Source organism: Sorex araneus, chromosome 3 (assembly GCF_027595985.1).
Source record: "Sorex araneus isolate mSorAra2 chromosome 3, mSorAra2.pri, whole genome shotgun sequence".
Taxonomy (NCBI): Eukaryota; Metazoa; Chordata; class Mammalia; order Eulipotyphla; family Soricidae; genus Sorex; species Sorex araneus.
In genome coordinates, this window is record NC_073304.1 from 239311704 (window position 1) to 239323788 (window position 12085).

Consider the following 12085-nt stretch of genomic DNA (forward strand, 5'->3'; position numbering starts at 1 on the left):
GAGGTGGGGCTGTGTTCCACTGGCTGAGGAGCTCAGCGGGGTGGGGGTGGGAGAGTATCCTGGTAAGAAGGACATGTGTGCTGCTGCTGTAGAGACTGGGGCTGGGGTATGCCAGCCCGTGTCCTGGCTGCCTCCCTCCCTGCTCCCTGCACCCTCCATGAGATCTTTGTCCGAATAGAGAGAGAGGAGGGCGGGAGGCGGCCTCAGCCATCCCGAGCAGGGACCTGCCGTAGCACGTCCTGGGATGGTGCTGCCGGGCCTCCTGCCGTGGGAAGTGGGCTCTGGCCCTGCACCCCTCTGTAGAGGAACTGGGTGTTGTATCTGTCAGTGGGTCTGCCCCTCCCCACTGGCACTGCCTGCTGTTTCGCTGGTAGTGAGACTGGAACCACAGGGCTATGGGGATGGGGAGGAAGTGGTGCCGTGGGGCCAGGCTTCTGGCATAGGACACACCTGGTCTAGCACTGTGGGCTTGCCAGGCCAGGCACTGTTTAGTGTTTTAAAAGATTTTAAATTTAAGGCTTTAAATTTTACCTGCTTTTTTACTGCTTTACTGTAGCTTTCATTTATATGTTTATGTGTGTGTATATGTATGTATGTGTGTGTGTGTGTGTGTGTGTGTATATATATATATATATATATATATATGTGTTTTAGAAAATTTATGTTTAGGCCAGAGAGAGAGCACAGGGGTGAGGCGTTTTGCCCAGGCTTGATCCCCAGCACCTCATTGGGTTCCCTGAGCCCTACCAGGTGTGGCCCAGAAACAGAAAAACAACAACAACAAAAAAGGGTGTTTAACTATTGTCCACTTTCCAGTTTAGGCATTCATAGGATGTCAGGAGTGAAAATAGCAGAGTTCCCTGTCATCAAGCCAGAGCTCCCTGCTGTTCTCATACTTGTTGCCGCTCCAGATTGCACCAGCCATTCTGTGGGTGTGGCCTGGCTCTGCGGTGTTCTGCTACAATGGACTGGCCTGGGGTCTCCAGCCTAGGTCCAGGAGGGGCCAATTCTCCTCCTCCTTTCCACTCCAAAGGTTCTGCAGGAGTGGAGGGTCTTGGCACAGGAACCACTTCCAGCTTGCAGAAAGGCAAAGTTTATCGCAGTGCTGCTTCTGCTGCTGCGTTGACTGAGCAAGCCACATGTTCACACAGCTCCTGTGTGTGTCTTTCTCTGTTTGTGGCATGTGTTTCTGTGTGGTTTCTTGATATCTGTAGGAGGTGTAGGGGTGTGTATGTCTGGGGTGTGTAGGGGTGTGTATGTACCTCTGTATATCTGGGTGTGTGTGACTGTGTGTCTGGAGAGTGTGGTGTGAGTCTTGGGTGTGTGTGTGTCTGTGGGTGAGGTGTGTGTGTATCTGTCTGGTTTGTGTCTGTGGGGGATGCTGTGAGAGTGTGTGTCTGTGGGTGGGTGTGGTGTATTTAGGGTTGTGTGCTGTGTGTATCTGTCTAGTGTGTCTGGGTGTGTGTGGTGTGTAGTGTGTGTCTGCTTGTATATATGTGTCTGGTGTATGTCTTTGTTTCTAGTGTGTTTCTGGTATGCATGTGTTTTATGTCTGTATGTCTTGTGGAAGGTGTGTGTGTATGTGTCTGTAGGGTTGTCTGGTATATCTGTTTAGTGTGTGTCTCTGTGAGTGTGGGAGTGTGTCTGTGTGTGTGTGTTGTGTTTGGGGTTGTATGATATATGTGTATCTGTCTAGTGGGTGTGTGGTGTGGTGTATGTCTATCTGGGGTGTGTGGGTGAGTGTGTGTGGTATGTGTCTGTGGGGGTGTATGGTGTTTGTGTGTCTGGTGTGTGTTTATAGGGGAAGTGTCTGTGAGAGTGTATGCCGGGGTGTGTGTGGGTCGAATATGTGTGTATGTGGGGGTGTGGTGTGTGTGTGTGGGGGTGTATATGTGTGGGAATGTAGTATGTGTATGTCTGTGGGAGTGTGGTGTGGGTATGTGTGTCTGTGTGGTGTATGTGTCTGGGTATATGTGTCTGAAAGTATGTTTCTGGGGATGTGTGGGGTGTGTATGTTTCTGGTCGTGTGCGTGGGGGTCTGTGTGTATGTGTGTGTCTGTCTGTGCGTCTGACAGTATGTGTGGTGTATGGGACTGTATGGGACTGTTTGTGGTGGTTGTGATGTGTTACTATTTGTGCAGCCCTTGGTTGGCCACAGGCTAGTGATTCCTGTTCTTTGGGCAGGCACCCCTTCTGCTGAGTGCTACTCCCCTCGCCTTCTATTCCCCTCCCCCTCCCTTCACCTCCCTCCCCTCCCTTCGCTTTTCCTCCCTCCTCTCCCTCTTCTGTCTTTGGGCCAGTCCTAGTGGTGCCTGGGAGCTTCTCTTGACTCTGCTGCACTCAGGACATGTGCAGGGGATGGAGCTGGGCCTCCTGCCTGCATAGCCCGTTGTCAGGCATCTCTTCACCTCTGGCAGCATTTTTTTTTTCCCTAATAGGGACCACCTCTAGTGGGGCTCTTTGGGATGTTCAGTGTGGCAGTGTGGACCTGATGCTCCCTGCTTAGGGGCCATATGGTGCTAGGGATTGAACTCAGGGTCAGCATGTACCAGGCATGTGCTCCACCACTTGTGCGGTCTCTTATTTGGGGCCACACCTGGCTCTGGTGTGCTTGGGGGACTATATGTGGTGCTAGGGATCAAACTCGGATCAGCTGCGTGCAAGGCAAGCGCCCTCCCTTCTGTGCCCCACATTTTTTTTTTTTAATTGAATCACCCTGTTCAGGCTTAAGTCTCAGTTATACAATGCTCGAACACCCATGGTGCACATATTTTACTACCAAGAACCACAGTATACCTCCCCCCCACCCCGCCTGTGTAGCTGATAAATTTCACTTTACTTTCTCTTTACTTTGATTACATTCAATATTTCAACAAAAAACTCACTATTATTGTTTGGAGTTTCCCCCTCTCCAAAGTCAGACCTGTCTCAGCCCCACATTTTAATAGGAAGTTTTCGATGGAAAAACAGATGAATTGGGAAAGCAGATAGTGAACTTCTGTGCCTCTTCATGGAACTGCCAGGAGCAGCCATTGTCTGTGGGCCCTGATGGGGTGGGTGGCGCTGCCCCACCCTAGCCTGCCATAGGCATGGACTGGTGAGGGAGATGTGGCTTTGTGTAGAGGGCTCCCACTCCCCTTGGCACCTTCCCACTCTGCCCAGAGTCTCCTGGCAGGAGCACCTGCAGGTCCCACCCATGGACTCTTCCCCATGTCCTCTTGGTCTCACTCTTGTTACTTTCCCTGTCAAGTGTCCCTGCTGTTGTATTTCTCCACTGGGTTCTGAGCGCTTCTGCCCAGGGCTTAGCCTCTGGCTATGGCCTCTCTTGCGTGGCCTGGGTGTGGGCGCTGTCTGTGGAGGCATCTCTCCTGCCATGTTCCTCAGGCCCCTGCCTCCATCTGCTGGGGCTCGGCTGCTGTGCCACTGGTGCTGGCCCGGGCTCTACTTCTTGGCTGCCCCTTTGGCTCCAGCTCCTTCCCTACTGCTTTTGGGGTGCTGTGTTCAAGGATGTGAGGCAGTTCTTGTCTGCACCGGTGCTTTTAGACAACGGCAGTGTGTTGGAAGGGCCTCTGGTGTTTGTGCCTTGCTTCCCTGTAGCTTGCAGGCAGCCCCCGGATCTCCCCTGACCAGTCCCTCCTCACACCTGCTTCCCACAGTGTGGGCCTTTACCCCTTCCCACTGTCCTTGCACTCCCTGAAGTGCTGGTGCTGACAGGCTTCAGTGGCAGGTGCGCCCTGCTGCCTTCCTTGCAGTTCCCCTGCCTGTCCTCTGAGAGAGCTGATGGCTTACCTTCCTGGACCCTCTGGTTCTTTTCTCTGGAGCTGAGTCTGCTGTGAACTGATGTGCGTGTTTGGGGATGTGGTGGGTGCACAGCTCTCTGGAGCCCATACAGTCCTGTGGCTTCAGACTCTGCTTGGACACAGCTAGCCACTGCTCTCCCATCAGTCACGCGGCAGCTGCCTAGGGACGCGGGGGTCTTACTTGTGACCTCAGCAGGTGGCTGCATCCAGCACGTCACTAGAGTGGGTAGGGCATACATACAGGGCGCTGGGTTCTTGAGTCCAATAGCCTCAAGTCTTGCTGCCTTTAGAGTGGCAGGAGGCCCTAATCCTTCTCTGGAGGGGCACCTACACACTCACTGGAAACTCTGAGGGGGCCAGAGAGGTAATTCAGGGGTTAAGGCACTTTGCTTTGCATGTGGCTAGCCTGTTGAATCCCCAGCACTGCATATGGTCCTGTATACCACCAGAAGTGACCCCTGAGTACTGTAGGGTGTGACCCCAAAAAATCCCCAAAGGGGAAAATAGATCTTGAGAGATGAATGGGTTTTCACTGTCAGATTGTGGAATAAAGTACTGAGCTGATGCTCGGCTGAGGTGGCATCAGTGTTCCGGAAGATCTGTTTGGGACATTCATCCCACTGAGTGGTGGTGACAGGCTCTGTGCCATCATTGGGGACTGTCACTGTTTGTCACTGGGCTCTGGTGTGCTGCTAGTGCTGGAGAGGGCTCTGTTGCTTGTCCAGATAGAGCTACAGTGTGGGGCTGGAGTAGCCTCCTTTGTGGGGTGAGGGAAGCACATGGATCCCCTGCCCCCCGCCCGCAAGGCTCCTCTGGCTGCTCCACAGGCGTAGGGAAGAGGGAACGACTTTCTGGGTCTGGGGACACATAGCTTTGGGTGCTTTGCTCCAGGAATCCGTGAAGAGAGATGAAAATGGGGCTCCTTGTAGGCTGGTATTGAGGTGAGTGTAGGTAGGAGGGAAGTTTTGTTCTGTGGAGACCTGGGGGGGGGGCTCTGCTGTGGCCCTTGTTTCAGCACAGCCGAAGACTGGGCCCACGGTGTCAGGAACTGAGGTTGGGGTCTGCTTACCCTCTCCTGCATAGGACATCTTGTGCTATAACTGGTCTGGCTCTCATGGCTCATCCTCTGTCCCTGAGCCACTTTATGCAGGTTTATTTTGTTTATGGGACATTTGGGCAGCATCCAGTGATGATCAGAAATGACCTGTGGCAGAGTTTGGGGACTCTTGTGCTGGGGATGGAATCCAGGTTGCCTAGGTTCTTGACAGAGAGAAGGTAGGCATCATGACAAAGGGAGGGACGGAAAGGGGGTAGGGCTACGGTAGGAGTAAGGGGAGGGGGAGGGCGAGGGCAGTCCCCCTTCCTCTTGTGTAGGCAGGGTTTCTGGGGGCAAAAAGCCCTAAAAATAGAGGTGAGGGGAGTAATGGCCCCAAGGATTCTTGGGTCTGATGATACCTGTGACCACTGTCCCAGGGGCTACCTCCATCTGTGGCCACCTTCTCTGCCCAGCTGCATGATGTCTCTGTCCCCAGCCCTGCTAGTGCTTGTCCTCTTGTTTCCATATTTTTGTTTGGAACATTGGTCAGTCTCTCCTGTCTGCCTTGGCTGGCTTTGCTGTTCCTAGCTGCTTCCCTGCCACATCTGTGGGATCCATTATGGACACTTTGGCCATGTGAGCCTCTCTGCATGATCTCGCCATCCTTGTAGGCAGAGCTTTCATCCCAGCTGCTTCTTCAGGACTCTGGCCAGGCCATCTGGAGTAGCCCCATGCCTGTCTAGAAATGGCTTTCTGCTGGCAGCGTCGTGTCCTGGCTCTTCCTGTCAAGCAGACTCTCGCTCATGAGTTGCTCTGCCAGAGGGCTAGGGCTCCCAGGACTACATTGGTCATATTTGCTGTTGCAGTGACGGTCAGACCACTAAGGTGAAAGTCTCCATGGCATTGTGGCTGGATCCTCACATGGTCATAAACCCTGCATGAGTGGCAGGTCCTTGCAGTTATCAGGACAGAAGCAGCCACTGAGCAGATCGTCTGTCTGCCCCACCGCCTTATCCCTGCAACACCCCCACTGCTGCCAGATTCCAGCAGCTTTGCAGACAGCTCTTCCAGGTTTTAGTTCACTCCCAGCCTCTGTGTGTTGGGGGCACTGCCTGTACTCATGTACTATCCTGGCACATACCCAAGGGCATGTAACTTGCTCTCCTGTCCCATACCCAGGCCCTGCTGACACTGGCCTTCTGGCCATGCTACCTTGAATCCTGATACCAAGTCTCATGCCACTTGTCATCCTCTTGACTGACCAAGTGCAAGAGAGGCAGAAGTCAGTGTGCTGCCAAGATCAAAAGGCAGATCTGCTCTGCTCTTGCCCCGAGATTCCATAAGCTCCCTCACTAATGGGCCAATGGTTGCCGGACATTTTGCACTTGAGTCTGTCCCAGCTGATCAGGGGTTGTGAGACTGGCTGGTCTCAGGGCTGCTAAAACCCTGTGGCCAGCAGCTGGAGAATGTGGTTCCTGGAGGCAAGGACTGTTATAGGTGTTGCACGTTGCATGTTTGAGTAAAAACGATGTCAAGAAACGTAAGAGTCACTAATGTAGAAATTGCCTTCTCTGACCTGAGAGCATGGGTGAGGCCAGAGAGGTGGTACAATGGGGAGGGCATTTGCCTGGCGTGCTGCTGACCCAGGTTCAAACCATGTGGGGTCCCACGAGCTCCTTGAGTAGTGATCCCTGAGGGGGCAGAATGATAGTACAGTGGCTAAGTTGCTTGCCTGTCACGTGGCTGACTTAGGTTTGATTCCTGGCACTTCATATGGTCCTCTGAGCTCTCCAGGAGTGGCCCCTGAGTACCACCAGGTGTGGCCCCCAAACTAAAAAACAAAATAGTACTTAATCAGGGAGGAAACCTGATAGAATTTGTTTAATGACAATTCAGAGACAGAAGTGAGCAGAGACAAGGCGAGCACACAACAGAAGTCTGAGATGAGAGTACGTGGGTGGACTGGAACCCCACATGGACTTGGGGTACTGAGTAGAGGCCCGGCTAACCGTGATTTGTTTGTACAGCCTCAGAGTCAGGAGTGATTTTACTATTTTTGGGGTACAAGGGAACAGGTCTCAGGTGCTGCTCAGGGAGCCTGGGGCTGCTTCTGGCAATTCTTTGCAAATCATCCTGTACGGTTCAGTACTGGGCCCTGGGACTGAGGGATGCTCAGTCCCACCAGGGCTGCCCAGTGGTGGTCAGGAGTGACTTATTTAGGGGCCACATTTGGCGATGCTTAGGCGTTACTCTTTATTCTGCACTCAGGAATTACTTCTGGTGGTGTTCCAGGGACAGTATGGGTTGCCGGGGACTGAACTGGGGTCGGTCTTGTACAAGGGAAGCACCCTATCCACTATACTATCTTACCGACCCTGGCTTTCCTTGTTGAACAAGATTTGCAGAAAGGTGAATGCAGCGCTCCTCAGAACGCACCTGCTGATTCAGCTTCAAATGCTATAGCTAAGGAGGAGTCTTCAGAGCGTCCGAGAAGTCCACGGAGACTCTGGGGTGGGGGTTTGCAAGCAGATCAGCAAGGGTGCTGGCAGTCCACTAGGAAGAGTGGAATGGCAGACCCGGCGGGCACATGCCAGTGTGGAGGGTCCAGGCCAGGGCCTGGTTGGAGAGCCTGACTGACCCTGGCACTGCAGCATCCCCCATTGTCAGCACTAGCAGGGAGCCAGACAGAGCACTGGGAACTGGACCTGCTGATCATTAAGTTCCAGTAACACAGTGAGCTATGGAATCAGTTGCAAATGCACGAGAAAGCTCCATGTTGCTTTCTGCAACCGCTTTCTGTAAAAGTGATGGTGTTTCTCAAACCTGGGCCACATTTGCAGTGCTGGTGCACTTCAGGGTCTTGTACCTGCATGACATCTCACTGCTGCGTGTGTCAGTGTGGTGCTGTCCGCTACTGTGTGTGTCAGTGTGGCGCTGTCCCACTGCTGTGTGTGTCAGTGTGTGGTGCTGTCCCACTGCTGTGTGTGTCAGTGTGTGGTGCTGTCCCACTGCTGTGTGTGTCAGTGTGGCTCTGTCCCACTGCTGCGTGTGTCAGTGTGATGCTGTCCCACTGCTGCATGTCAGTGTGGTGCTGTCCCACTGTTGAGTATCAGTGTGATGCTGTCCCACTGCTGCCTGTCAGCGTGACACTGTCCCACTGCTGCCTGTCAGCGTGATGCTGTTCTTCTGCTGCATGTGTGTCAGTGTGGTGCTGTCCCACTGCTGTGTGTGTCAGTGTGAGGCTGTCCCACTGCTGCATGTCAGTGTGATGCTGTCCTGTTTCCACCATGTGTCAGTGCGTGATGCTATCCCACTGCTATGTGTGTCAGTGTGATGCTGTCCCACTGCTGCATGTGTCAGTGTGACACTGTCGCACTGCTGCATGTGTCAGTGTGTGACAGTGTCCTGTGTCCCACCGTGTGTTGGTGTGGAGGACACCTGGCTGTGAAACCCCTCATCACAGGCAGCAGTGAATGCCAGCACTCAGCCATTCCCCTGCGTCCTGCCGAGAGGAGGGGAGGCCCGTCAGGATGGACGTTGATGGAGATACAACCCCATCAGTCCGCTGCTCTGACCCCATGCCCTGTGGGGAGAGATTTGAGGCTCTGCTGCCACCCTACAGGGCTCCTCTTCCGGAAACTGCTGGGTGCCGTTGTGGCTCAGGTGCATGTAGAGCGCAAGGGGCTTTGGCTTGTTGGTGACAGCAGGGCTGTGCAGATCACTGCACTCAGACGGGCTCAGGGCCTGTCTGAGCATAGATGGTGGGCTTGGCGCGGACAGACCAACCTGGTGTCTCATGGGAATGGGGAGAGGGGTGTGGGTGTGGCGAGACCTGGGCACCTGTGGAGGAGCCTGGCCCTGTCACCTGCCAGGCCTGTGAACAAGTAGCAGTGCTTTCATCTGGGGCTGTCCCCAGGGCAGTTGGCCAGTTCTGGCAGACTCCCGTCAAGCAGATTCATGTGAGGGCCCTGTGTGTTCCTGCCTTCTGTCCAGGCTTGGCCGTCGGGCTACCCCGGCAGTGACCCTGAGAGGTCATAATAGGTGGTGAGACTGGGAAGGAAATCTCCCCTTCTGCTACCAGCCAGTGTCCCATGGCTGCCTTCCCACTGACCTTGGCACCCTCGGCTTAGGCAGGACAGTCCCTATGGACACTCAGCCAGGACCCCAGGGGAGTGAGTCAGAGGCAGAACTGGTCCCTGACTTCCTGTTTAAGCCTTTAATTCCATGAACGCTTGTTTTTACTTCTTTCAAGTTTCAGGTTGTACTTGGGCCACTGTGTCATCATCCGTGGGCGCTTGATGTGCCAGCGGCAGGGCACCCCCACGTGTTCACTCCCCCTCCTCCAGGGTGCAGTGATGGGACAGCCAACTGGTAGGGCTGAGAGTGAGGACACCTTTGTCATCTTGCTGGAGGGGAGAGCAGAGGTGGTGGGTGCTGGAAGAGAGGCAGGGTCTGGAGTTACGCATGGCACCTGGGCTGCTCCTGTGATGCTCTGGGGTCATTTTGCCCCTGTTGGTTTCCCCTCAGACTGGAGCACCGGGGTGCCCAGAGCCCATCTCTGCTGTGCACTTTGGCAGCCCTTCTGGGGTGGTGACCCCTGGGTCCCACCTGGGCCCCAGCCTGTATTGGGTATTAGTGACACCAGGTGCAATTGTGTGCAATGTGGCCCTGAGGACCTTCGGTTTCTTGAGTTGAATCTGCTAGACCAAGGCCTTTCTTGGTGACTGTTGCAGGTTCCGGGGATGCTGCCGGCACAACCCTGACTGAGCACGTCCAATAGCTTTGGGCTCTGGGGAGGGCTGTCATGGGATGCCAATGGGGAGGCCTGAGGAGGGGTGAGGAAACTCTGTGTCTTCTTTCTCTCTCTCCCTTCCTTTTTTTTTTTTTTTTTGCCGTGTAGGGGGCATACTCGGCAATGCTCAGGGCTTACTCCTGGCGCTGTACTCAGTAATCATTTCTGGCAGTGCTTGGGGAACTATATGGGATGTCGGGGATCGAAATCAGGTCAGCTGTGTGCAAGGCCAGCACCCTCTGCATACTGTTGACTCTGGCCCCTGGTCCTCTCTTAGAAGAGACACTCAGTCCTGTTCCACCATTGGTGCCATGGGGGTTGCTCAGCTTGATGCCAGCGTGGGACTGTTGGGACCTGTCTAGTGTGGTATAAAGCAGCAGAGTCCAGGCTCTGTGGCTCCCTTGTGGTGTAGAGCAGCACCTGGACCTGTACCCTAGACAGAGGCACTGGCCATGGGAGGCCTGTGAGTGAGGGTTTTGGAAGGCACCAGTGACTCCTGGCTTCTTCCTGTGATGTCTTAGAGCCTGTGTGACCTCTCAGGTGGTAGCAGGACTTTGTCCAGGGGTGTTCCAGGTTGTTCCTTGGAACCTGCTCTCGTTCCCAATTACGTGCATGGCCTCCTCTTACCTGGGCTGCCCAGCGGAGAGCAGCTAGTCTTGCTTGTCACACTGCTGAACCTGGGGAAGCCGGAGCCAGTTGACAGGCTGTGGTTCTCTCTCCACCGAGTTCTCTCTAGTGGGCCCCTGATGGAGGGGGTGAATCCATCCCTGTCGCTGCCCTGTGTTCTTGCCGGCAGTTGGGATTTAGCCCTTCCTGGAGCTATCTGGCTGCGGGGCCAGGCGCTGTGTCCTTTAGGAGAGCGGGCCGTGCCTCTGTGCTTCACCTGCCCCCAGGCCTCACTTTCTGCATCCGGGAATGAGGTGCCTGCCCAGAGCCGACTGGGCCTCCTGGCACTCAGTGTCCTGTCTGTGTGACCCTGGACAGCTACGCTCCTTCATGCTCTTGGGTCAGTGGTTCTCATGGGGCCTGAGGGTGGGTGTGTGGGCTTAGCATGATCCTCTTCCAGCTGGGTGCCTGGGATTGTTGCACACCCTCTCATCCTCTGGACCCTGGTCTTGGGAGTTGGGCCTTGGCTTTGTTCTGGTGTCTCCTGGTTTCAGCTGAAAGGAGTCTGAAGGTCTGCAGCATGCACTCAGCTTGTGGTCTTGGCACCGCTGGGTGTGACCCAGAAACAGACAAAGCCCTCTCAGAATCTGGGACCTCTGAGCCTGTTCTCAGCTCTGGGTCTGTCCGGCACCAGGTGCTCACTGAGGGTGTTAGGCCACTTCTAGCCTTGGGCATTTTCTCCAACATCCCAGAGGAAGCCTCGGCCTCCCTCCTGCTGCTACCTGCCCACCTCCTGGGTGCCATTTCCTCTAGCCAGATCAGGCAGCCCCCCACTTCCCTAACCAGAGCGGGTAGCCCCCACAGCCTCCTGTTGGAGCAGGCAGCCCCCACCAACTCCCTAGCTGGAGCAGGCAGCCCGTCGAGCCTGCCGGAGATCTTGCCAGCCGCTCCCAGTGCTCACTCTCACTACCTCTGCCAGGCCTGAGGAGGGACTGCTGGCACCTTCTGCCAGGCCGTACTTCTTTCAGGCCTTTGTAGAGTTTCTAGGCACTTCTTAGGTGAGACATTCACAGAGGTGCGTCGTGACGGGGGTTCAGTACCCTGCCCGTACTGTGCTCTGGTATGTTCCCAGAACTCAGTCACAGCTGGCTCTGGGCTTCTGCTCTGGGTCCTCACTGGCTTTAGCTTCTTGAGCTGATTATTTCTATATTTATTTCTGTATTCTTGTATTTACTTTGGGGTTTAGGAATAAGCCTTAACCACCGTATTCTCTTTCTAGTCCCTATTTCTGCCTTAACTAACCTCAGTGAACTTTTAGAGAGATAGGCCAGTGTGTTAAGGTGCTTGCCTTTCACATGGATGGGTTTGATCCCTGGTGCCCCATAGGATTCCCCAAGCCTACCAGGAGTGATTCCTGAGCACAGAGCACAGGAATAAGCTCTGAGCACAGCTGGGTATGCTACCCAAAACAAACAAAAATTTAAAGAACCTTTTTATTTTGGAGTATAGTTCTGCAGATGGTTGCAAAGAAATATTCAGGGGGTCTTGCTTGCCCTCCTTCCAGACCCCATTCATGGTGACTCTGTCTACCCCTCAGGTGACAGATGCCAGGGCTTGCTCAGACATCAGTGGCCACCCCTCAGCAGTGCATGCTTGTGTGCTGGTCATACAGTAGATTGTCCAGGTGCTCGCCCCGGACATCCCTGAAGGCCCCCTTGTGTGTGGCACCCCCTGGTGCCACCACTGCTTCTCCACATGTTGTTCCACTCCACCAGCAACGGTTCCAGAGGCGGGGTCTTGACCTCATGTCATTTGAGATGGACTTTGCCCTCCATTACAGAGGAGCAGCAG

At 54.5% G+C, this 12085-nt stretch overlaps 1 protein-coding gene across 1 annotated transcript in view; it reads left to right on the forward strand.

Moving 5' to 3' along the window:
* Positions 1-12085, forward strand: part of TBCD (tubulin folding cofactor D) — a 99554-nt gene that overhangs the window by 47639 nt on the left and 39830 nt on the right. The window lies entirely within an intron of this gene.